The sequence below is a fragment of the Cricetulus griseus genome, assembly GCF_003668045.3.
Source record: "Cricetulus griseus strain 17A/GY chromosome 1 unlocalized genomic scaffold, alternate assembly CriGri-PICRH-1.0 chr1_1, whole genome shotgun sequence".
Classification (NCBI taxonomy): Eukaryota; Metazoa; Chordata; class Mammalia; order Rodentia; family Cricetidae; genus Cricetulus; species Cricetulus griseus.
Window position 1 is genome coordinate 218750882 of NW_023276807.1, and position 26931 is coordinate 218777812.

The 26931-nt window shown below is 48.6% G+C and overlaps 1 protein-coding gene and 1 non-coding gene across 2 annotated transcripts in view; both read left to right on the forward strand.

The window, feature by feature from the left end:
* The window catches only part of Xkr6 (XK related 6), a 221931-nt gene that overhangs the window by 115086 nt on the left and 79914 nt on the right, over positions 1-26931 (forward strand). The window lies entirely within an intron of this gene.
* Mir598 (microRNA mir-598) lies at positions 5745-5824 on the forward strand. The gene has a single exon (NR_105255.1). It is a non-coding gene; the product is annotated as a microRNA mir-598 (primary transcript).

The window sequence follows — 26931 nt, forward strand, 5'->3', positions numbered from 1 at the left end:
ACCCACGATGGAGATTTGCTTTTCCTGAGAGGTGGGGCTAGGTCTACCATGCTTCCTGCTGTCTGTCTGACACCCCTAATCCAGCTGGCTTGCCTCCGCACTTGCTTCCTGCTTGCTTTCGGATCTGAGTCACAAGGATACAGGTGGCACTCAGGAACATTTTCAAAGTCACCAGGTTTTCAGAGATGCTTCCGACCCTCCCTGTTCCTTTTCCTCTCTTCTGGCCTTACTGTGGGTAGAGCAGGAAGGTGCAATTGGGAGCATGGATCACCCCAGCTAGCAGAACTTCTTAACAGGACAATACCTGCAATGCAGTTCTTACTTAAGTCCGAAGGCAATAATGTCTCGAACAGTCATTATTCAGCACCTCCCACCCCCACCCCACTTCTTACCTGCTCTAGTTAGAAGATGGCTTGTCCATTCTGAGGTGCAGATGAGAGCTGACTGCCACTTTGACCTCTTTGGAAGGTAGGGTCACTAAGCAGAGAGAAGGTCCTCAGGAGAGGTCAATGCCATTCTCACAGAACTGGACTCATCCTCACTGGACTGGACCAGTTACCTCAGGAATGGGTTGATTTAAAGGGAGGCTGGTCTGGTGTCCTGCCGCTGGCATACCTGCCTGTGGTTCTGCTTCACATCATGATCAAGAGCAGCAGGAGGCCTTTGTCAGCACCAGTGCCCCTAGAAGCATCTCCCAAAATATTTCTCTTTCCTTTAAAAATGACGGGCCTCAGGATATTCCGTTATAACAACAGAGTGTGAACTAAGACAAAACTTTTGTTCTCTAATACTGAAATACATATTAAGAGGTCTCAGCATGGAATCTTGCCATCTTTAATTTCATCAAAGTGGCACAGAGATGCTGGTGAATCAGGGGAGATGGAAAGGCTTCTGCAGAGTGGGGCAAGATCTGAACTACTTCCCCTCTAGGGCATGTGCCCTAACCAACCTATTTCTTTAGAACTGTAGGCAAATAGTTAAGACATAGGGCAGGCTGCCTCTTGTCAGAGGCACGATATATAACATGAACATCAGGGAAGTATAAAGAGCTCAGTCCCACAGGCCACAGAGGATCAAGACCTTCACACTGGCATCTTCTAGCTCAACACTGCTACTGCCTGGAGACTGCTGCTTGGCATGGGTTGTGAGGGCCACAGAGGGTCGTGTGGTAGTGTGGACTATGCAGTGTGGCCAGCAGAAGGACTACCTTTGAGGCATGAGTGGACTGCCTTTGAGAGCCTCATCATCAGGGCAGCAGGCACCTCTAAGCTTAGTGTTCCCATCTGTGCAATTGGGTCCTTTGGCATCACCCAAAAACCTTTAAAGGGTGAAAAGAATGTTGCCCACCTGTGTGTCCCTGGGGTTGTGTTGTTAGAGCCAATTATCCTACAGTTGCTGCAATTATGGATGTTTCTTTAAGCTTTCCAAAACTTATTCCTTGACAACTTCAGACATATATAAATATATAATGTACCTGGATCATATTCCCCCATTATCTTGTCCAATCCTCTCCTTATTCTGTCGAACGCATTCTTTCCAAGTAGTCTCTCTCTCTCTCTCTCTCTCTCTCTCTCTCTCTGTGTGTGTGTGTGTGTGTGTGTGTGTGTGTGTGTGTGTGTGTGTGTGTGTCCTGCTCTATTTAATTAGGTTGCTTGCATGAGCATTTGTGTGGAATTTTACTTGGGCACAAGCAGTTTACCCATGGCTACAGTCCGTCCCTCCCCTTCCTTCTCCAGTAGCCGTCAACTGCAGATGGCTCTTCAGGCAGAAGTGGGGCCTCACAACCTTCCTCCCCATCAGTGTTGGAATGTTGCTGGGCCTGGTCTTGTGTAAGTAGCCACGGCTGCTGTTAGTTCATGAGTGCAATGGGCATGGCAAGTCAGCATTTCACAGCGCTCTGCCACAGCCCCCAGCTCTTACAGTTTTTCTGCCCACTCTCTTACAATGTCCCTGATGCTTGCATGGGTTGACAATAGGTGTTCTGTTTAAGGCTGATCATTCAGTGGTCACCTATTCTCGGCACTTTGCCCAGGTTTTGTTTTGTTTTGTTTTGTTTTGTCTCTGCATTAACAACTGTCCTCTACAAAAAGAAATTTCTCTGACCCAGGCTGAGAACAGCACAAATATGTGGGTGTAAACATGAATATTTACGTTTATTTTTAAACATGTGTATGTGTTGGTGTCTGTGTCTGTGTATATGTATGTGTTGTGCCTATAGAGGCCAGAAGAGGGCACTGGATCCCTGGAACTGGAATGTCAGGCACTTCTAAGGCACCATGTGGGTGCTGGGAATCAAAAGTGGATCCTCTGCAAAAGAGCAGTAAGCGCTTCTAACTGTTGACCAGCTCTCACATGAATGTTTAGAAAACAGTTTGACAGCATGGCTGTTTAGCAAACAAATGTAGTAAAATAGTGAATTATCTTAGCCATTTTAAAGTGTACAGTTCAATGCCATTAAGTCTCCACTAGCATCTGAATGTCTTCACTTTGTCGATCTGAAGCTGGACATTTCTTTCATTGTCTTCTCAGTTGCTATGAGTTTAACTACCCCAGGATTCATAGTAATTTTAAAGAAGGAAAATTAGCTAGATATGGCAGCATTCACCTTCAATCCTCAAACTTGATAGACAGAGGCAGACAGATCTCTGTGGGTTCAAGGCTTGGTTGAACTCATATTGAGTTCCAGACCAACCAGGGGTACATAGTAGGACTTTATCTTTTAAAGAGGTAGATTGGAAGCCAGAGAGCTGACTCTGTAGATAATGGTTCTTGTCATGCAAGCCTGGCAACTTAAATTCAATCCTAGGACCCACATAAATGTAGAAGGAAAGAACCAACTCCACAAAGTAGTTTTCTGTCTTGTATAGGCAGACCATGAAATGCACAAGCCCCCTTCACACACAAATACTACATATAAAATATATTGAAATGGAAAACAGGCCGTGAGACATTTTAAATTTCATTCTATATTTTCTCTTAGGCAATATAAGAAATGTTCTTAGTTGTAGAATCACCACTCTGCTACAGGAAACACAAAAGGTCACATGCATCCATGACTCAACACTGGAAAGCGAAAGCCTATAGCCAAAGGCTCCTCAGAGTTTTCTCCATCCTCCTCCCGCAGCAATGGACAAAAACTGTGTGTTTAAGGTGTACAACAGGGTGTTTGGATATAAACATACATTGTGAACTGATTACCATAATCAAGCTAATTAACATACCTATCACCTCACAGGCTTAATTTTTTTCTCATGAGAACATTTAAAAATGTCTTAATGGAGCTAGGGAGATGTTCCAGATGTTGCCATCCAAACCTAAGGGGCCAAATTCAGATCCCAGCACCCACATCTGGGTGTGGTGGTGTGTGCCTACAACCCTAGTACTAGGGATGTGGACACAGGAGGATCCTTGGTGCTTGCTGACAGCCAGTGTAATAGAAATGGTGAGGTCCAGGTTCAGGAAGAGACTTCATCTCAGAAAACTAAAATGGAGAGCATTTGAGGAAGAGACCAAACACTGACTCCCAGCCTCTCACACATGTAACACACACACACACACTCCTTAGCAAATTTCAAGCCTACAGTACATTGCTCTTAATTGGCGTCATCTTGCTGTACCTCAGATTTCCAGAGTCCATTCCTACTATCTTAGTGGAACTTTGTGCCTTTTGACCAATCTCTCCAGTTTCCACCATCCAGCCCCCTGGTTACCACCCTAGCCCTGTTTATGTCAATGATGCTGTGCTGTGTTTGTCTTTCTGCATCTGCTTTTTTCTACTTAGCATGATACTGGTTGAGTCTTGTGCCCTCATTAAGCATCTTCATCTTCTCTCTGAAATGAGAGGGTTGGCCTGAGATAACAATTTCCCTCCACTTAAAAAAGAAAAAAAAAAAGAAGTGGATTGACAAGATGGCTCAGTAGGTACCACACCTGACAACAGATTTCAGTCTTCAGGACACATGTAAATTTGGAAGGAGAGAACCTTGTCCTAAAAGTTGTCCTCTGACTAACACACACACACACACACACACACACACACACACACACACCCCAAATTTAAATGTGATAAAATCTAAATCAATAAAAACAAGTAGCTTTCTAAAATGAAACCCTATAGAAAGTCCTCACACAAAACAGATAATAGGAGCGATTTTATAAAAAGGAGCCTATAAGTAAAACTCTAGTCCATTCACTATCATGTTGCTAGGTGAGAGACATGGGCACACCTGACAGCATATATTGGGAATCATGGGTTCCAGGGAACAGTTTGCTTGTATTGTCAGTCTTGGCATGTGACCACTTCATTTTCATAGGCAGAACATAATGTTTGCAAGGTACTGACCAACGCAAGTGCACAGTAGTCAGTGACAGTTTGCTGACAGATCCCGATGTGATTGGAGAGCTGTCACTCCTGACTGAAAACAGCTGTAGATGCTGGGCAGAACAGTCACATCTGTTGCTGAGTGAAGTCATAATGAATAGCATTATCTACAGGGCACTGTTACTTGCTGGGTGGGCAGTGTCTCCAACAGAAGCAAATCCATGCCCACTTAAACTGAGTGCAGCCTTACAGGCAGGCCCATTCTGACCTTTGACAGAAGATAACTACACAGCTTTCACAATCACTGGTGGTCCTTGATGTCCAGTAAGGTGTCAGAATTATATACTTAGCTTTGAGAGTGAAATTGTGGTTTGAAAACAGCTCTATCAACCTGATGGAATTTGCCTCGAACTTCTGTGGAACCCCAAGAATCTCTTCCCTATAAACCTGTAGAGAAATAGTCCTCACATTTACCATCAGATTTAGTGTGGAAAAATTTCAAAATTCTGTGTGCTATCTCCAGGAGGGTTTGTAGAAAGACAGATGCCTGGATCCTACCCACAGATATGTGGTCTTAGTAGGTTTGAGGTAGGGGGAGGCCTGAGAGTTCTGTTTATGACAAGCTTCCAGAAGTTCTGCTGGCAAGTTTCAAGTTCAGCTGTTTGAAGACTACTTCACCAGAGCTCTTTTGGGGCCCTTCTTACTTTAAGCACAGGTGACAGAGGGTTCCCTCTGGTCTGTTATCCTCTTTTCTAAGATACAACAGACCAGACTCCAGAAACTTGGCCAGGATGCTCTGAGCTCAGAGATGCTTTTCTCCCTGCTGGGCAGGAAGGTCTTTTCAGGTCTGGTTTCTCACATGCACCTTAGTCAGACGTAGTCTGGGCGAGTCCTGTGTCTGTCTTTGTGAAGCTGTGCCATTTATCTCCCATCCTCAGTTTCCCATCTGCAGACTCAAGTCACAAGTGTAATTCCTCCCATACCCACAAAGTTGATGGATTTGAACATGACTTGTAAATGGTTCACTGACTGCCTATAACATGTAAGGGGAGATCACTCTCTGTGACCTCTCACATTTGGACCCATCCCAGGCGAGGACAGTGACAGTGAGTGTCCTTGGAATCATTCAAGATAATTCTGGGCAGATCGGGACATTTTGGGAGGAGCTTCAAGGTGTTCTGGGTTCTAGAAGGTTCACTATGGAATAGAACTGGCACTTTGGCCTAAGGGTCCCACCCCAGCCTGCCCAAGAATCTCCTCCCTATTTGTGGGGATTCACTGAGCCCCTGCCTACTCCACTTACATCCTTGTCCCCTTGGGCCCTGTCTTTCCTGGAGCCACCTTTTGCATTTTGGTCTTGGGCTCTGCATGGCTGCTGAGGATGCCAAGCTGATGCACTGCAAGAGGAAAGCTCCATGATGCTGCTGATGCTGGCGGTGATGCCGATGGTGCGAGCTGAAAATGGGCTGCTACGTCATCGTCGTCATCGTTATCATCATCATCAGCACAGCCATCAGATCGCTGGCACCCATGCTGGGTTGGCTGTTGGTCATAACTTGTCTCTTGAACATATGACAACTTCTTGAGGTAAGTATCAGTCATGCCCATTTTACAAATGAGGAAACAAAGGCCCAGAGAGAATCAATCGATGATATGTATTAGCTTTCCCTTACCATAACAAAATGCCTAAGGCTAGCTACTGCTGAAGAAAATGGGGTATGTTTAGCTCATCCATTTTGGAAGCTTAAAAGTCCAGGCAGCATGGTATGTATGGGTTCTGGTGAGGTCACATGGCAGGTGGCAGGTCATAGGTGTCATCACATTGCCAAACAGGAAGTAAGAGGGCTGTGAGAGGGGCTGGCCTCAGGCTTCATCGCCGTCCTCTTGTGAGAATTAACAGAGGTCCACAGAGAAACACCTTTATTTCTCTCAAGACTGCACTCCAAGTTGACCTGAGGGCTCTTGTTAAACCCATTTCCTTCAGGCTCCATGGTATCTCCCCAAAGTGCCACCCTGGATACCTGGATTCCAACACAAAAACCACTGAGGGAGGAACATCATAGGATGGCCTACAGATACTCCAATACTATGTCTGTATATAGTGCAGGGCCTTTGGGGGTACCAATAGGAATTGTCATGGCCTTCACCCACCATGTGTGGCCTCTCAGGGTTGGATCCATTCCAGTTGATGCCTGACAGTTCATAGATTCACTGATGCTAGGAAGTAGGTGGAGCTGGCAGGATATAGAGAGATTCCTGTGCTTGCTGTCTTGGGATGGAGCCCAGGGAAGCCTGGCCATGGTGGATATCACAGTCCCCGCTTCTGCCCTTCCCCTCTATGTGGTGAGAGTCAGGGAGAGCTCAGCGAAGTAGGCAACCTCCCCACTGGGGACTTGTTGGTCATGTATACTGGTACTTATAGGGCTTAATCTTGGGGACAAAGTTGTCATTATTTCCATCCAGTTGTAGGCTGTTGTTTAGCTGTGCTTTCTAAGCTAGTCATCATTCCCTTCCTGGAAAGCGCGCGCTCGTACACACACACACACACACACACACACACACACACGGACGGGAAACACAAGCCCCCTAGCTCATCATCAGGAAATGCTCACTGGCTCCTCATGGGGTCCATTACCTGAGGCTCCAAACACACACACAGCTTCTTCCTGTGCCCTGGAAATGCCCAGTGCTTCCTGCCTTGTGCCCTGCCTTGTGGCGTTGTCTCTTCCCTCTTATTGCTTGACCAAGGGAGGATCATTCAAAGTTCTAGTCTAGGTCTGGCTTCCTCAGGCTGTCTTCTTGGACTTGAGGTTCCCCACCCATGCAGCATTTCCCACTGAGCACCACGCCAAGCCCCTCCTCCCTTCCCCACCTAGCACTGACTACTTCCCGTGCATCCATTCACCCCATCAAAGGGTGGCTTTTTGTTTGTGAGCATAAGCAGCCCATGTGTCTGGTTCTATTGTGGTCCTCCACTGTGCTCTGCATCCTGTTGGCACTCGCCTTGTAACTGCTGAATGAAGGACACGCAGTGCTGGAGTGATGAAGCACCATCCTTGGAATTGGAGGATCTGGCTCTAGTCTTGGCTCTGCAAGCCTGTCCTGGTCAGCTTGATCCTCTGCAGACCCCAGATTACTCATTTGTAAACTAAGGGGTCAGACAGTGGAGAATCTCTGCTTCTCGTGGTCCTCAGACTCACTGAGGATCTTGTTGAAATATGTGGTCCTGGGCCCCTCTTGGGCCCGGGTTAGGCCTGAGTGTCTGCATAATTCACACACAACCAGGAGGGGGTTGCCTGATTTTCCTTTGAGAAGCTTGTGTCCAGGAGACTTTGAGAGGTGGGCAGAGCTAAGAAGGGAAGAAATGGCTAGAGAGTGGTGCCTGTAGTAAATGAGGGAGGAGTCATCCTCACCATCACCATCACCATCACCAGAACTGTCAGCATTATTATAGTCATCACCATCAGCACCAACACTACCATCTTCATCTTCGTGATCATCACCATAATTACCATCATCTTCATCACCATCCTCCTATGGTCATTTTCACCGTGAGAACCACCAAGAGGATTATGGTCATCACCATATCACCATCATCACCTCCTCTTACCACAGCAATTTATCAACATTATCATGTTCATCACCTTCACCGTGTGATTAGCGTCAGTATCAATATTATCCTCGTGACTTCATCATCAGTACAATTGACATCACCACAATTACCATCATCATGGTTACCATCATTGCCATAATCTCTTTGATCTTTGCCATCTCTGCCATCAGCAAGGATACCTCTGCTCAGTGCTCACTAAGGAGGATCACTTATGTTCCCATCTTTATGGTCGTTTCCTCTTTTGGTCTTGGGAAGTTGTGAGTTAACATCTAGTGGAGGCCAGGCGTGATTGTTCACTGTTGTATTCTCATAACTTGGAATGACAAGGCAGGAGGATCGCTGCGAGTTTAAGGGCAGCTCAGGTTACATAGTAAGTTCTAAGCCAGTCTGGAGTAGAGTGAGACCCTGCCTCAAAAAGAAAAAAAAAAAGTCCTAAAGGAGTTTTTATTCCTTGAGACTTACATCCCAGTCTGCAGTGCCTCCCACTGCTGAGCCATCTGCTGCAGGAGTAACCTTCGTCTCTGGGAGGGGACATACAGGGCACTGCCTTCCATCTTCATACTTTTCTCTCTTTATAGCAGGCTTGCTTCCTGCCATAAAGACCCTTCCAGACCCTGCTTTGAATTCAGTCCAGACCACATTTCTTTTCTATGTTTGTAAAACAGAGATTTTATTTTTTTTCTTCTCTCCAAACCTCTTTCTGCCCACCCAAAACTCCTGTGAAAATAGCATCCATAGCCACTCTGTGTCCTCTGTGTCCACGCCTCGGGCCGATCTGTGTCCTTGTGTTCAGCACACACGCTCTGTCTTTCACACCACAAACAGCTTTGCCCAAGGGGAAAAAATACGTTTTCTCTCTGCAAAACTGCCATTTTTAGGCACCACGTAGAAAGCAAGAGAGACGACTTCACTTTTCCTTCCCCTGGAAAACCCCACCAAGATGTTGTTTTCCTTTGCTTTCTCTGAAGGGGAGATATTTTTTGACAGCTTTCATCACTAATCTGGCTCTCAGCCCCACAACTCATGCCAGCTTGTAAAGGGAGCAGAAGAAAGCTTAGATGAGCAAAGACAAGATTTTCCCAGAGGGGCACAGCACCCCAGAACTCAGCACTCTTAGGGGCCCTGTGGCAAGCCCAGTCTCCCACCCTACAGGGACCACCCTCCTCACTGAGGGACCTGAATGGGGACATACACAAGCTTTGTAAAGCCCAGGAAGCATAGCGTCTGGACACTCACTGAGGTCTCCAGATCTCCCTCTTCAACACACTTCCTTCCGGACTTTCATGAAGTAGGAAGAAGACAAGTAATGTGTTTAGGGGTTGCAAACCCCAACCAGGTATTGATTCTGCCTTAATACTGTCAGCCTGGCACTGGGAGGAGCTGAGTGGAGTCAGCATTGTGCTGAGTGTGGTATTCATGGGGGAAATGTGGGCAAAGTTTATTTAGCCAGAGATGCTTGGGGCAGTTGGAGATAGAGCTGACTAATAAGTTTTCGGGTTTAGGACACAGGCCTCATCTGAAACTACTGAAGCCTACTGTCCACTCTCATCTCCTGTCCCCACGCTAGCCCAGTGCACCCTCTTTGGTGGCTGGAAAGAGACAGCCCTTTAGATGCTGGCAGCAGCTTCTGATGTGCCTGACTTTTGCCTTCCCAGGCTCATTTCTGAGAACCTCACAGTCTTGCTGTTCCATTCACATGGCCCAGCTCCTACACTACTGCTTGGCACTGTGGGCCCAGTGGGCCAGAGGCAGGACAACATCATTGCTTTGCCACTCCACACTGTCATCCTGCCTGCATCAGACCTTCCTGCTTAGCCACCTCCTAGATTTCCAGAATCCCATTGCACTGGCCCAACAAAGGGTTGTCCAAGGAGATGCCCAGTGAGAGTGCAATGGGGCCTTTGGGCCACATGGGTCAGAGGTAGCACTTCAAAGGTCCAAGGGACTTCTTTCTTTTGTTATCTCTCTTGGTGGTCTCCATCTCAGCATCACATTCCAATTGGCTTGTATTGGGTCACGTGTTTTTATGATGGGGGGGGCAGGATTCAAAGAGGGTCCTCTGATTGGCTTGGCTTGGGCCAGGGGCACTCAACAGCAGTCAGTGGGGAAGCAGGGTCACCTCATATGAGGACATCAGGACCCACCCCTTCAGAATCAGAAGTCAGGGAAAGAGGCCACTGCAAGCTGAGAAAGAGCCCTCAAGGGCCACCATGTCTTCCACGCTACTATGTGTTCAATTCGTGAACCTTTGTTTCTAAGCCCCAGGTCCCACATCTTTAAAACAGAAAAAAAAAAAACCCTCACTTCTCAGCCTTTTAGCCAAGATCAAGCATAAAAGAACAGCTAGAGTGCCCATGTCACTGAGATTATTGTGATCATGAAGAAACATATATAGTAAATGACAGTGACCTGGATGTCCCATGGTGGGCCTAAGGGCCTTGCCTCAGCTGTTCCCCATTTGAGGTCTTTCAAGTGAGGGCATAAGAGTGGGAAGTTTATTGTCTGCTGTCAGGGCTGAGGGGAATGTACACTGAAGATGGTAGGATGCCTCCTCTGGTAGGAAATGCTGTTGGTTTGCAAGAGACACCAGCTGCCACGCTAGTGGCTCTGGACAGGAGTGCTGGGGGCTCTGGGTAGTTTGGAAGGATGGACAGCTCCTATGGCTTGACTTGGGACTGTTCTGGAAAGTCTGTTGCCATGCATAAGGAAATGGAAGAGGAAGTGAGTGCTCTTTGGGTCTGGGCCAGAAGGTTGAGCTGTTTGGAGGTGAAAACGAGCCCAAATTGGGCAAGCAATACAGAAAGCTAGAAAAGGACCTGTGCGGTGCAAATGGGGCAGGCATGGGTGGGACCCAGAGTCTTCAGACTGATCCTAGAATGAAGAGTGTGCACTGCGGAGCGCTGCTGGGTTATTGCATGGGAGATTAGGAATGGGAGCCTGGTGCCATGAAGGTCACTATGACTGTTCTGTTATGGGTGGGAGTGGCCAGAACCAGTGTTGCTGATATCAGTGGAGGAAAGGCTAACCCAGGAGAAAGTTTGAAGGGAACGTTGAGAGGGGAAGTTTGAGTATAAGAACAGTTGGAGTGGCTGGGCGGTGGTGGCGCACGCCTTTAACCCTAGCACTCGGGAGGCAGAGGCAGGCGGATCTCTGTTAGTTTGAGACCAGCATGGTCTATAAGAGCTAGTTCCAGGACAGCCTCCAAAGCCACAGAGAAACCTTGTCTTGAAAAACATAACAAAAAGAGCAGCTGGAGTTACAGGTTTCTAGTAGTGGGAGGCCTGGGATCTGAAGAAGCACGTTCAGGAATTAATGGACATGGACAGCATCCAGAGACACAGAAGAAGCTAGGGGTCTTTGCATGAGGCCAGATGTTTGCAATAGGGTTCTAAGGTTTTCAATCCAAAAGGGAAATCATGACTGAGAAGGTGACCAGGCCTGGAAGGAAGGGTATAGAAAGCATGGTGGAGGATTGGGTGGCATTCTTGGGAATGGCACACATGAGAAGAAAGGACAGGCCCATCCCCCAGAACTGGGCTGGGTCAACCTCACTGGGCTCTTCCAGTTGCAGGACTAAGATGATACCAGGGGAAAGAGAAAGGCCTTCTATGGAGCTCACAGCTGAAGTCTGGTCAGCTCAGGGGCAGCTCAGGGGTCACCCGTACTGGGGCCCGGGCCTATCTCTGCTACTCACAAGGAATGTGACCTTGGACCAGCCATTCCATGCCAGCCTCTGTTTCCACATGTCCATTGGGATGATGGTGCAGAGTAGGGGAACAACACATGAAAAACCTTTGTCCAGTTCCTGTCATGTTTATTTAGAGATGTGGTTAGCTTAACTGTTACCAAGGAGATGGGTATACTTCCCAGTGCTAAATGGTCAGGTCTCCTGCGATGGCTGGCTGGCTCAGTACAGAGGAGGAGCATTTATAAACAATAGTAACATGTGATGAACTTGCCCAGGACACTATGGCACATTCACTGCTGGGGAAAGCTTAGCTTGTGAGCTTGTTACAAGACACATGGCCAGGTGCTACCATGCTGGGGAGTACCACTGTCTAAACACACAGGCAAGTTCTCTCCTCACTCTCCAAGGCAACACCTCAGAGTGAGTGTCACTCATCCAGGCCACTCACTACCTGGCATATATTAGTGTGATTAGATCAAGGACTTTATTCCACACCACAGTATGAATTCCAAAATTCAAACTAATGAATTCATAAACTTTCAATCACAGGTCCAGGCCAATCTGGGAATCAGTCTTTCATTTCACAAGTGATTTGTGTTCACCTTGCTTCTCATACTTACCAAGCCTGGTGTAAATTAGATTGGGAGGAAAGATTTGTCCCTAGTCACCTCTCTGCCTTGGCACCTCTCCCTACAATCCAGGTGTCTAGTTCTTAGCTGCCCTTGGTGGGTCTTCAGTTATATTTTCTGAATAGACTCTGTCCACCAAAGGCACCAGCTCCTAGTGGAAAGAAGACATTGGGCAAAACAGGCTCTGAAGTCAGAGCATGTAAACGCACGTTGAAAGGCAGAAAGGACATCAAAGGTAACCACAGAATTGAAGTTTTGATTCACTCAGACACAGCCAGTAGAGGTGAGTACAGACAGGGTGCTGGCAGATGGATATGCTTGGGAGAAGTGGCTGGAGTGAAATGTCTGGAAATCGGTCCCAGGCATCAGAACTTTTTTGAAATCATTTCTGCCCAAAAAACGTGTGTGAGGTATTCCAACCACTAGTAGAAGGGAGCTGCTGTTCCCTGATCCCCTCAGGCACCTATGCCAGGAGAGAGAGCTGCCTCTTGTGGGCTTTGGTTCCTGGAGGTTGTGGGGAAGGAATCTCAGAACTGTGTCTATGGAGACATCTTGGAAACCAAAAGCCAAATGTCAGTCCATTGTGGCTGTTCTGAGGAGTGTGGAGTGTCTAGTGGGCAAACTAAACAGTGGCTTGCGGGGAATAGGGGCTGAGCAGTCTGCTTTCAGAGTGTGTGTGAGTCTTTGCGATCCCAGCCTACCTTGGCAGAGCTGCAAGTGGCTCAGCAATGGAGAAACTGGTCAGCATGGGGCAGGGGATGCCTTTGTAATCCTCAATCCAGGCCTGTCCTCAGCTTCTCAAGATAGGGCCTGCCTCTGCCCCTTCAGGGTGAGTCATGGTGTCCCAGACCACCAGCATCAGATGACATGGGGCCCATGAGGCACCTGTCCTAAGGAAGAGTGGGATTAGGGTTCTTTAGGTTTCTAGTGTACATTCTGCAAGCTGTTCCTCCTGGCAGGAGTGGGAGGCAGGACACTGGGGTTGTACCTCCTGGGAATTGGGAACTGGGGACTCCTCAGAGGCTCAGTCATCCTTCCACCCCCACACTTCTCACTGCCACCCCAGTAATTGAGAGAGTTACTGTCTCCCGCTTTTTTTTTTTGTTCAACACATCAGAGGCAGCGGCTGGGCCTTCGGTTAGGAGTCTGAGCAAATTGGAGCTGAAATTGTCTCAGCAGGTCCGGGAATGCTCACTGTCAGCCAGTCCCTGTGGATGAGCAGGGAGGAAGGCACATTTCCCTGCCTGTCGGTGCTGCCCCCTGCACACCTCGCCCCAGGAGCCCAGAGGCCTGCCCTTTGCATTAGAGCCCTAGCTCTGCCCCAGCACCAGGGGCCGTTACACATGTCCAGGAAGAGCTGAGCACCAATTCATTAACTGCTGATGACAAATAGCAATGTGGAAATGGCTTCCCCATATCTGTAGGCTGCCTGGCAGAGCTGGGGAAGCCTGTATTTTAGAAATAGCCACTTAGTGTTTGCAGGACTTTGGGCAAGAGAGCCTCAGCCTCTGCACTGTGAAGAGGGTTGCATGGCAAACAGGAGGAGAGTGCTCAGTGGATAAAGCACTTGCCTCTCAAGAATGAGGACCAGATTTTGGAACCCTAGAACCCATGCAAAGCTGGGCAGGTATGGAGGCCTACCTGCAATCTTGGAGCTTGGGAGATGGGATTCCAAAAGCAAGCAGGCTAGTTAACTATTCAAAACCAAGAGCCCCTGGTTCAGCCAGAGACTGTACCCCAGGAAACAAGGTAGAGAGTGGTGGAGGAAGACACCAGTGTCAAACTCTGACCTTCTCATGCGCATGCACACACTCACCTGCGTGCCCATACCTATTCAAACGTGCATGGACTCTCTAAGACCTTGGACACACTGGGGCCACCTGGATACTTTTAAAATTAATTTCTCCAGCTTGCATACAGGGTAATTATCTTGTGTATGGCATTTTCATGCATGTATCAATACTCCCTGTTCCGATCATTCCCCTCCTTCCCTGCCCTCCCACAAACCATGTGCATCCTTCTTTCTGGTCCCCTTCCTGTCTACAGAGAGTCCCACTTCCTGCTTTCCCGTTGTGTATAGTTTCTTCTCTTTTCTCTCTTCCCTAGAATCTCCTCCTCCTCATTCCTACTCCCCTTTTCTAGTTCTCTCTCTCTATTTCTCTCTCTATTTCTCTCTCTCCCTCTCTCTCTCCCTCCCTCCCTCCCTCCCTCCCTCCCTCCCTCCCTCCCTCTCTCCCTTCTTCCCTCTGTATCTTGCATGCTCATGCACACACACTTGCACATGTGTGCTTTTGACCAGAGAGAGTTTTGTTCTTAGCAGACACAGTAGGAGTTTCTGTGTCCACATTCAAAGCTACTGTTCTTGCTAGTGGTAGTCATACTAACCCAGCAGGCCTGATGGTGACCCATAGCCCCTTCATGGTATGCCCATAGGGACACTACTCTCTGGCTTCTTTTCCTGGATCATGTGTTATTAGCCCTTGCTATCTTTCACATATCATATTTCTATGAATAAGATGGGCTGGTGTGTGTGTGTGTGTGTGTGTGTGTGTATACACATTTGCAGGTGTGTATGCATGTGTGTGTATGCATGCACATATATTGATGCCTTGTATGATTGCACTCCACTTTTTTTGGATTTTCGAGGCAGGGTTTCTCTGTGTAGCTTTGGAGCCTATCCTGGCAATCGCTCTGGAGACCAGGCTGGCCTCGAACTCACAGAGATCTGCCTGCCTCTGCCTCCCGAGTGCTGGGATTAAAGGCGTGCGCCACCAACGCCTGGCTTGCTCTCCATTTTTCTGACTGAGGCAGGATCTTTCATTCAAGCCCAGAGCTTGTTGATTTGGCTAGTCTAGCTATCCAACATCCCATCTCTGCCTTCTATGGGCTGAGATATCAAGTGAGCCACCACACTTAATTGGTATTTGTTTTTAATTTTACGTATATGTGTGGCTTACCTGAATGCAGTGCCCATGAGACCAGAAGAAGACATTGATTCCCCTGTAACTCCAGTTACAGATAGTTGTGAGCCATTACGTGGACGATGGGTACTCTGGAATAACAGCCAGCACTCTTAACCACTGAGCCATCTCTCCATCCCACCTCCTCCGATAGGTATTTTTTGTAAGTTCTGGGGATCTGAACTGGGGTCATTATGCTTGCATGGCAAGCACTTTACCCACATTGCCACCCCACCCTGTCCCTTAGACTTCTTTAAGAGGCATTGAAGTTTGGGGGATCCTATGTGACTTTGAACTTATGTTTTCTGCTTGGAAAAGACAAAAGGCTAGAAGTCATTGTGAATTATGCTGGGCTCTGAAGAAAAATGATCAGTTTGTACTTGTTTTATAAATGGAAGGCATTGCTTAAACAAGGCAGTGCCTCTGCCCATGGGCTTATGTTAAGAGCACCCTTTACTGCATGGAGCTCAATGGGAGCCAGCAGTGTCTAGAAGCTCTCTGCAGCTGTCGCTGTGGCAGGTGAATGTTCTACTCCTTTGCACGGTCACAACCCAGTCTTGTCTCAGCTATACAAGCCAGCATCAGGGTTCTTGATCGCCTCCTCTTGCCCCGTGGCAATGCAATGTCTGTTCTTTTATAATATCCTGTCTTAGGACACAGAGCCCCTGGTCTGTTGTACATAGAAACACCCCTAGTCTCCTCCCCAAGGAAGCAGATATGTGGGATGAACCAAGACCTGGGAGAAGAGTGGTCAAGATGCCTCAGCCAGGAGCATTTGCTCTGTAGAAGGATCTGAACCCTCGACGTCCTGACAGCAGATCACACCACTGTCCTAAGACAATAACCTTCCCATGGTATATACTGTGGGGCACTGTTACCTCACAGTAGCCTGGAGCTTAAGTTGCCCTGTGAATCAAGGCAACACTTCAGGTGTGGCTGACACCCAAAGAACCAAGGGAGAGGAGAGGGGTAGAACCAAGGGACAGGAATGCTCCTTCCTAGAAGTGCTCAGAGGGTTTCTCCCTGTTAAAGCCATGAGTCTGAAAAGAGCACAGTGTTGTCCAGGCTGCAGGCATGGGTGTCCATGCTCCTCAAACACCTGACACAGCTCTCAGCTTCTCAAGTTGAGAACACAGGGCTTAGCACAGGGTCTGACTAGCTGAGCTCCATTCTTATTTCCACAGTGACTAACTAGACTGTGGGCGGTTGCGGTAAAGGAGGTCAAATGACATGAGATGATGCTCAGAATGTGATATACACACAGGCCTCCTGCCTTTGAGTTATTTGAACTTGGACCAAGCCTGGCACCACCAAAAGCACCAGTCCTGGCACTACCAACATCCCAAGCCTAACTCGTAAAGCCTTGATTTGAGGGTCCTTCATCTTGTACTTGCCTTTAAGTTCCCTGTTCCAGGTATCACATCATGGCAGATATAAGTCCTGCTAAGACAAGGAAGGGGGCATGACTCGGTTAGGGAGAAAGGCCCCCAGTGCATCCACTGTCATCTGCTCTATTGAGCTCAGCCTTCCATGGACAGACATGCCCCATCTGCCTGGCATGGCAGGCCATTCTCCCAGCTCTCCACTGTTTGCAGTGGCTACTCCCTTTTTATATAGCCTTCCCTTTCTGCTCTGTTTGTGCCTGGCTGGGAAGCCAGTGCCATCACCTCAGATCAGACTTCTCTTTTCTGGGTTCTCATGCATTCTCAGAGGTCAGCATCTGAGCCCCAATGGGTGTCCAATCAATACTCCACTCTTTGTGGAAGTTGTAGCCAATTAACTGTTAGACTGCCTCCAAGAGCTTGCCTCTCCTGGGCTTGTAGAGGTCAGGGCCCTGCAGCCTCTGCCAGCCACATCACCTCCTTCTCCTTCTCCAGGCACAAAGGATGGTAACTGGGCCTGGGATAGCTCTACCATGACTGGGGGAGAGCCACCCACATTCTGCCAGCCTCATCCTCCACCTTGTTTCCTTTGCCCATTGCCTAGGAGCTGCTCTTCATCTTGGAGGGGAAGAGGTAGCAGTCCACCTCCACCTTTGCCTAGCTGCTGCGCTAAAAGGCAGAATGCAAGTATCCAATACAGAGTCCAAAAGGGAGAAGAGATCAGTCCCCATCTGTATCTCAGGGGCCAAGGGCTCAGTGGGTGGATGTGGGGGTAACTCATTGTCTCCTCATTTACCCTCAATGAAGGTCTTCAAGTCAACTTGCCCTTCACATTGACCTTGGCTACTGATACGCTCAAGCTACAGGAACATCAACATGAAGGTGACCAAGGGCTTGCCTTTGAGAGTGATACAGCGCATGGTGCCAGGCACACTGAAGTCTATGTGACTTAGCATTGACTATCCTCACAGGGCTCTAAAATGCAACCAGGAAGGGGTATCTAAATTTTACTTGGGGTTGGAGATCGATGAGGGTGCCTGAGGACAGTTTCTGAGCCTTTGTGGGTAAGAATAGCTCAAGGGCATGACCAGACAGGGGGTCAGCCCTAGACAAGCGCTGGGAGATAACAACTCTGGTGGAGTCTCATCCCTGAACGGGTGGTTTCTTGGAAAGCAACATGGAGGTTACCAGGCAGAACATGAGCGAGCTTGAGAAGGAAGGCCAAGGCCATGGCAAGAGTTTGCTCTGTTTTTGTTCTTGGCAGTGCAGAGCTATTGATGGTGCAGTGCAAGAGATAACTGGCCATGTTTCAGGAAGACTGTTGTGGCTATTTCTGTAGTCTGGAACATTGTCCGGAGCTCAGTGCTGTTTGAAGGTGCTGTGGTGTTTAAGAGGTGGGCCTGGTAGGAGGTCTTAGGTCATTAGGAATGCCTCCTCCTTGAGGGGATTGTGGGATGCATTCTCTTCTTCTTTCTTTTGTACCCAGTCACAACTCCTCCTGCCACATGTCCTCAGTGTGATGCACTGTTCTGCCATAGACCCCTCTGTCATGGGCCAAAACCTCCAAAACTTCGAGCCAAGATAAAACCTTTCCTTTTGTAAAGCTGATTGTTGTAGGCGTTCATTGAAGTGATGAAAAGCTGACTGACACAGTGGTTGTCTGTGTATCTTTGATGAGACATTAGCTTTTGACAAATGAGCCTGTGTCCCTCCCAAGCATATCCTCAACTAGGACACATGTCATGGCCTGGAATAGTGGAAACTTATGGTGTCACCTTAGTTTCTCTCTGGACCTCTGGCAGTTCTCAGCTACTGGCTCTTCCTCCTTGCCCCCTATGCTGCAGTTCAGTTCTGGAATGTCTCCCCAAAGCTCATGTGTTGAAGATGTCCCCAGCGTGGTACTAGTGGGAGTTGGTGTGGACTTAAAGAGATGGAGCCCAATGGGAGGTCTTTGGGTCACTGGGTAGTGTCTCTTCCTGCTTCCTTTCTCTTCCTGACTGGAACGGTTACTTTTCTCAATGCTGGAACCAAGCTGCCTGACAGGAGCAACTTAAGGAAACATAGTTTCAGAGGGTTGCAGTCCATGATAGTGGGGAAGGCATGGCAGAGACTTCTCTGTGTGACTCATAATGTGGCCTCGCAATATGTGGTCTGGAACCTCTGAAACAGAGAATTTAAGCTTTCTTCTTTAGCGGGGCACAGTGGGGCACATCTGTAATCTCAGCGCTTGGGGGCCACAGGCAGGGGCATCACAAGTTCGGGGCCAGCTTGGTCTACATAGCAAGTTCCAAGGCAGCCACATCCTGTGAAAACCAAACAGAAACAAGCAAACAACGTCTCTTCTTTTTCACAGTTGGTTATCTCCGGTACTTGTTGCAGCAACAGAAAGCTGTCTAGCATACTGTATAAAGAAACACTGGCCTAGCATCCTGGTGATGGAGGCCTCTATCCTGTGTCCTCCCTTCTCCACTGCTGCTCTCTTCCTAAACCCTCACAGAAGAGGAAGCCCGCCTAGGTGCCACGTGCTCAATATCTCTGCAGGCTGAGATCAGTATTCAATCCTGGAGTGATTCTGAAAGCCAGGTCTTATCAGGAAAGGTAGGTATGAACCTGGTTTCTCAAGGTCACCATGGTAACCAGCTGGAGGCAGGAAGGGAGCTGGGAGTGGAGCAGGGCTGAGTCACACTGAGGAGGAGGCTGTCCCTGAGTGGGTGAGGGGATTCAGGGCGGGCAGAGGGAGAACTGCTTACTGCACTGTGAACCTTTGACTTCCATAGCTGTTCCTGTGGAAATCTTACATGTCCATGGGGTTGGAATCTGACCCAGAGGGCTGAGGGTGTTGGGTGCCTGGGAACAAGTGTAGCAGAAGAGATCAGAATGAAATGTTAGGCTGGCTGTCAGAGCCATTCCCAACTTGGTCTTAGCTGTCTAAGTTTCCTTTTCCTGTTGCTTTGATAAAATACCCCGACAAAAGCAACTAAAAGGGGAGAAGGTTGATTTGAGTTCACAGTTCAAGGGCTCAGTCCATTGTGACAGGGAAATCAAGGCAGCAGGAACTTGAAGCAGCTGGTTACACACCATCCACAGTCACGAAGCAGAGAGCAGTGAGTGCAGTGAGTGCTAGTGTTTACATTTCTTGTTTTATACAGTCCAGTGGGTAATGTGTTACCCACTGTTAAGGTGCAGCTTCCTGCATCAATCAACCTAGCCACGACAAACCCCTCACAGGCATGCCCAGCGGCTAACCTAACCTATATCATCTTTTGTGGGCATGCCTGGAAGCATCTCCTGTAATTCCGGATGCTGTCAAGTTGACAATTCATACTAAAAATCACATTGACCCCACATTTTCTCTGGGCATTCTTTGTGTCCCTGACCCCGCTGCCACCTCAGGGTCCCGTGATCCACCCCAGCTGCCTTTCTCGGGAGAGACCAGGACTCATGTAGGTACCTCAGCCTGATTTGCCTTTCCTCTGGGGACCCCCTCCCCATTTTATCCTTAAGCCTCAGTGACAGATGTCTCTCCATCATGGTGTCTCATAATCTTTCCTTTGTTCCCTCTGTTACTTTATTTTATGTTTTGGGACAGCGTCTTGCCACGCAACCCTAGCTGTCCTTAAACTCATGGCAATCCTACCTCAGGATCCTGAATGCTTGAGTTATGGGTATGAGCCACTGCACCTGGCTGGAATCTCTCACTGATAACCAGCTAGTAGGGTGGCTGCCACATGGATCCAGTTTGGTACCTAGTGGGTATTCTGTAGTGAGTGAGCATGTACCCACCTGGTCTCTAGGTAAAAAGGCCTAGCAGTGTTCGCCCACATGGAGCTCTGCAGAGACTCCTTGAGGGAGGGAGTGAATGAATGACTCAATGAATGAGTCTGATGATGCCGCCCCACAGTACTTGAGCTGTGCTTGGACCATCGGCACCTGGCATTTGAGCCTGGAAGCTAAGCTGCCACTGTGGTTAGTTACATAGGGGCTCAGAGAACTTTGCAGGTTTAAGCTTAACTGCATTTTTACTTCATAGGTGACCAAAACTCACGTGCTATCCTGGCCAGTCCAGATCCTGGATTGTCCCTTAGGACATACAGGCATGTCCTGTCTGTCCATGCATCTGTGTGCTCTCTCTGTGTTATCTCTTTATAAATACAGCTATGTTTACATCTGTCTCAGGCATTTGCATATATCTATAATCTATGTAAATGTGTAATGTAGAGTAATTTATCTTTTGTATCCAACCATCTCTCTTCTATGATGTTTATCAATCTTTCCATCCATCTGTGATCTATTATTGTCTGCATAGCTTTGCCATCTACATTCAGATATGATGTCTCTCTGTCTACCTAAAGAAAGGTGAGTTTCTCAGAATTTGTGTGGCCTGGGTTTGAGTGTCAGGAAAAAGACAAAGAGCTAGGAAAGAGAGGAAGGGGGATGCGTGTAGCTCTCAGCTCAGGGAGGCATGGTACTAGCAAAGATGAGGTAGTGGAGAGACAGACACCCTGGCTTAGAGCAGACACTGCAGAGAGTGAGGGACTAGGAATAGGCTGGGGGAGTGCTGTAGCTCAAATGCAGGCTGTATGGAGGCAGTCGAGGAGGTAGCCTCCAGTGTCATTCACAGGGAAGACAAGGAGGGCCATTCTCAACTTCCACACTGAGGGCTCTCAGCCTCATGTTCTCAGTCGGTGTGTGGGAGGGAGATTGAGGATCTCCTGGCGTGGACTGCTACATGCTGGTGTCAGCCCCAGGACACAGGATGGGAATGAGAAGGCAGAGCAGAGAGAAAGAAGGATCTCAGGTTTCAGTGTAGAGGGCGCCCCCTGGCACCACTGTGTGCTCCCTGTGTTGTGAGCCTCCAGTTGGCCAGACCTGGAGCACCATGTCACCCTGCTTTGGCTGCAGGGCTGACTTGATGCCTGCAGAGTGACAAGGACACCAAGACCTGGGATCTGTCTAGCCATGCCCAGATCCTCTCTGGAGCTAGCAGCTCTTTACCTGGCAGCCGCCTGCTGTGCCCAGAAGACCACCCCCCTCCCCGAGCCCCACCTCCAGGAAGGCAGCTGCAGGGCAAGGAGAACAGGGGCTCGAGGCTGTGGAGGCTTAAACCCTGTCAGTGCAAGTCTTCAAAGAGAGCCGCTTTGTCTAAGTCCAGTTGCCAGGTTTTACAGTCCCATCAGAAGGAGCAGAGAGAGCCACTCAGGCTCCGAAGTGGAACCACTGTCTGCCAGGGTGTTTTGGCGAGCCTTGAGGCAGTGCTGCCTTGCTCCACTGCCCACACCTGTACAGGCATCTGGGGCAGGGAGACAGAAGTGGGCCCAGGCCTATCCCCCACCCCATCCAATGCCTATTCCCCATCTCCACTTACTTGCCTAACACCCCAGCCAGCTTTCTTGACAACCTTCTTTTGTGAGCCAGCCAGTGTTAGGGGCTGAGTCAGTACTCCAGGAGAGAATTTGCTGGAAGTGGAGAATATAGATTGCCACCAACAAACCACTTTGACATCACAGTCCCCCCCCCCACACACACACACATTGAGTACACTCTGGTAAACATGGGTGCTTTGTGTCTCCATGTGCATTCTCCCAGCCCCAGGGTGAGCCCAGGCCTGATGTGTCAGGTGGACACACCTGTTCCAGGTCCACTCATTCTGAACCCTCTCTTGGCTTCTTTGGCTCCACATTCCATTGGTTTGGTTTGAGTTCAGCATAGGTTTGCAGATGGTTTCACATTTCACCTTCTCAACAAGACACAATTCCTCTTTGTATAACAGCTGAGGCCCACAGTGAGGGTCTTTCTTGATGCTGGGTTCCTTTCTCTGTGTCCTAGAACCTTCATTTGACAACCAGGCTTTTGCTCACTGGACAGCAGCTTTACACAGACCTATGTTGACTGAACCCCAGTCTTGACACCTAAACTTAGCTTAGTAATTTGCTTTTCTGCCCTCCATGGGAAGGTGGAGATGAGAACAAACCTTAAAAAAAAAATGCAGAGCTGAGTGTCCAGTGAGCCTGCCTGCAGCCTTCAGGGCCTCCAGGAAGAGACAGCAAGACAGGAGGAGGACTCCCATCTGGGTGGCAGTGTTGACAGAAGGGCTGTTCCTATAATGAGTGTCCTCTGGGAGGCCTCCGGGGATTTTCTAGCCTTCCAGGAAAGAATATTTGTAGGCATGGGTTACCACCCTCCCTTTAGATATTTGCCTTTTGTGGTTTGTTCCCTGCCTGCTTTTGAACATATGATCATTTTAAAACCTAGAATCAATTTTTCCCAGAGGGGGAGCAGAAGGGCCCCTGAATTCCTGGGGAGACTTTTCCTTTCTCACCTGTAATAAAGATGGAGCTTCAGTGGGAAGGGCAAAAGCTTAGGGCCTCAGGAAATATAGATTATGTAAATGAGCTATTTAAGGACCTTTAAAACTGCTGACCAGGTCTGGAGTATTTACTGGCTAGTAGAGGTGTGGATTGTCTAATGGGCATTCAGGGACCTTTAAACACTGTGATTATGACAGATCTAGAGAGCTACCAACTCCCTCCTGGCCTCTTAGGCCTGTCTGCTGGTGAGGAAAGGCATGCTTGGGCAAAGCAGCGTTTACGTGGTGCCTGGGGTCCATGCTGCCAGAGAAGGTGAGAGATTGGGAGAAGGTGGTGACCTCACAGAGGCCTCTTCCAAGTGGCTTGGGTCAGATGGGCTAGGAGGCAGAGCCATAGACAAGCTGAGTGCTGAGGTCCATGTAAAAAGCCTTGCGGTTTAAAGATGCCCTCTGAAGTAGGTTTTGATTTTTGTTCAACTCATTTTTGCTAAGTGTGGGCAGAGAACCATTAGAAATAAGGGGGTGCTGGCTTTAGTTTCACTTCTCCCACCAGTTCTAGAAGCATGAGGTTCAGGGATGGCAGGGACTTTCTAAGCAACAAAGCTCTGGGACAAAGTACCAAGCTGCCGTTTAAAGACAAGGGAACAGATATCCAGCCTCTTAAATACTGTTTGTACCAACAAGTTGTGAAGAATCTTTGCATGATCTCAGGCCTCCCTAAGCCAGGCTGGCAGGCTCCACCTTTGAGAGTACCCAGGAAATGGAGTTCCAGTCCCCAACACACAGCCCTCGAGCCTTGACATGGCCTCCAGAGCCTTTGGAGGCCATTTTTCCTTGATCCTGCTTTGTGAGCAGTGGAGGCCAAGGCATTTCTCTCCTGGACCTCTTCTCTCCTCCTCCATGGAGCCTGCTGGTAAATGCCACGACCATGAAGGCCTGTCCACTATCTCTTCAAGAGACCATGGACAAGGCCTTCATCTCCCTAGTCTTGGCACCCTTCTCTGTAGGCAGAGGGGGTGGTGCCTCTTAAAACTGCCAGGGGGGTTTGCTTGGAAGCCCAGACTCCCATTTTACCTTCATGCCTGAGTTGCTGTGTGGCCTTGGAAGATTCACTCTCTAGTCCTCATTTGATCTTCAGACTGAGGCTTCAGGGTGGCCTGCTGGTGAATTTGGGTGCACACATCTGCTCTATAGAAATACTGTCTGGCCTCTTCCTTGGGGGACCAGGAATGGATGGAAGAGATCCTAGAAGTACAAAAGAAGGCTGTTACACTAGAATTGTATGTAGGATGGATGCTCAGGAAAAGTGGTCTTAGTGGGGTGAAGTGGACCCATTTGTGGTAGCTAATGATTCTGTAACAGTGATAGGGGACCTACAGTCAACCCAAGGAGGAAGGGGTTAGAGATGGAAGGGCGCAGACAAGGGGCCATAAGCTGGAGCAGGGGTGTAAAGATGGGAGATGAGAGTGTGTTTCCTAAAGTTTCTGCATCTGGGTCTTCTCCAGCCCTTGCATAAAAGGCAGTAGACATGGTCAGGTGCAGGGGATGTTGGGGACATTCTGTACTCATAAACTGTCGTCTTTCTTTGAAGCCGAGTGATGTGATTATTTTCAGTTCACAGAGGAAACAATGGGCAGGACAATGGAGCAGCTTACTAAGTGGAATTGATTCACCTGCACAGGACCCCCTAGCAGCTGAGACCCCGAGGGTCTTCCCAATGCCCCCCCCCCCAGTCCGAGCTGGGGATATGGTCTGTTAGCCTAAACTGTTGGTCAGGGTTTCTTCTACAGCACTGGACTAGGCACAGGGGAATGGATGAACTCTTCCCTGTGTGTTTTGATGGACTTCAAGGCCTGGCCTTTTATATCCCCAGATCCTCATCTAGGTCCTCGGTGGGCCTGATCATGACTGAGGGGATCTGTCACTGACACCTCCCTACTGACACATCTTCCCTCCTCAGTTGTCCATCTGTTTATTCCCGTGCTTGCAGGAAGGAACCTGGTGGGTGACCACCTGGCCTCTCTACACAGCTCTCCTACTGCTCTCCCACTGTGCGGGTAGCAGCTCCTGGATCATGTGTTAGAATCCTCACTGATGGTGCTGCCGGGGAAGGTTTCAGAACCCTTAGGAGGTGAAGACTTGCTGGAGAAAGCAGGCCACTGGGGTTGGGTCTTGAGGACCCTGCTTCGTTTCCCATTCAGTCTGCTTCCTGATTGCCTCACAATGTGACCAGCCTCCTCGAGCTCCTGCAGCCAGGAAGGTTCTGCCATGATGGGTTCTGCCTGGGACTGTGTAAGCCAGAGTAAACCCTTCCTTCCTCCCATTGCTTCCTATCATGTGTTCCATCAGAGCAGTGAGCACAAGCACAGGGATGTGAGTTCAAATCCCTAGGACTCAAATAAGAAGGTGAATGTCATGGAGTACACTTTAACCTCAGCTCCTTGGGAAGGGGCAGTGGAAACAAGCAGGTCCCAGTGGTTTTCTGTGTCCCCAGCCTAGCTAGCCACTTGGCAAGCTCTAGATTTAGAAACACTGCCTCAAAAACAGCAAGAACTACAAAACAATAGAGGAAGGCATCTGGTGTTGACCTCTGAGTTACACACACACACACACACACACACACACACACACACACACACACACACACACACACTCACCCTTTTCATTCTAGAAATAAAAGGTATACATACATACAGAGAAAATTCTCTGTAATGAGCTCTCTACCTACAAACCATCTGTCCGTATTTCATCTAATTTCATTTTAGTGTTTTCATTCACATTAATGAGAACATACTGTAAATACAATTCCATTCCAACACTTCCTCTTCATATCTTATTGTGACTGTTCCCTCAGTCAGTCAATATGATCATATTTGGATGCCCTCACGCTACTTCCCTAGAAGAGGTGAATCATAATGGTTGTTTCCTTAATGTTTGACATTAACTCTCCACCAATTTCTCAGTGGTATGGAAGAATCTCTTCCCCGACACACACAGTGGCCCCTGGTGACAGTGGCTCCTTGTGATGGTGGTTGCCTCTTTGGAGATCACAGCCCGATTGCTGGGATTCAAAGGCTATGGCCACTGGGCACAGGAAGGAGGAAAAAGAAGGGCACACATCAGAGCTGTTTCTGTCTCCTGGGTTCGAAGTATCTGGTACTGGACACTTTTGTATGTTTCTGGAGCTACTGAGAGAGGACCAGGCTTATAAGTACTTAGGAGTTGAACCCCGGCCTCATCAGAGGTCATGTCCAGCTATGGAGTTGGCTTGTCCCTTATTAACATGCTTCAAGAAGCTAGAAAATTAGACTCTAGGTGTGCGTCAATGGAGGGCCTGGGGAGATGGTGCCTGCCCCGAGGTCATGCCCTGAGGAAATGAGCAATGCAGTAGGAGACCTGGGCAGGATGGACCTCCAAGTCTCATGTTATGTATCTTGCTGCTTCCCAGGCTGCCTCCCGGGGACAGATCTTTGGCCCTGGCCTTATCCTTGTCCACCACTTCACTATACCCTCCTAATAAGTCTGAATCAAATTTTTTGGCTTTATATTCATAAATTTGAAGTGGAGTTCTTAACAAGCCTGTCAGTAAGATGAGAAGGAGAGGTGAATTCGAGGAACTGGGCTATTTTTAAACACATCCTCATTATTCCAGAGTTTGCAGGTCACCAGTGCCAGGAAAGAATTCTACAGACGTGACAGCTGGTGCTAAAACAATTAGGCTCAAAATGACAACCCGGGGCTGCGTGTGCATGGGTGTGCGAGCATGGGCATGTGTGTGACCAATCCTCTTCTTTCTTCTCCTTAGATTGCGAGGGAGATTTCCTGGAAATGTCAGGTACAGGGCCAGCTGTGTTAGTGGGACCTGGGACTGGGGCACTGAGTGTGTCAGAGCTGGACCATCACCCTCCTGCTGTGCATGCATGCCTCACCCCTTCCTACCCAGCCTTCTCATCTGTTAAATATGGGTGGGATCAGGACCTCTGTGGGAGCCCCTTCATCTCAGGAAGGGATCCTGGGTCTAGTACTCCAGG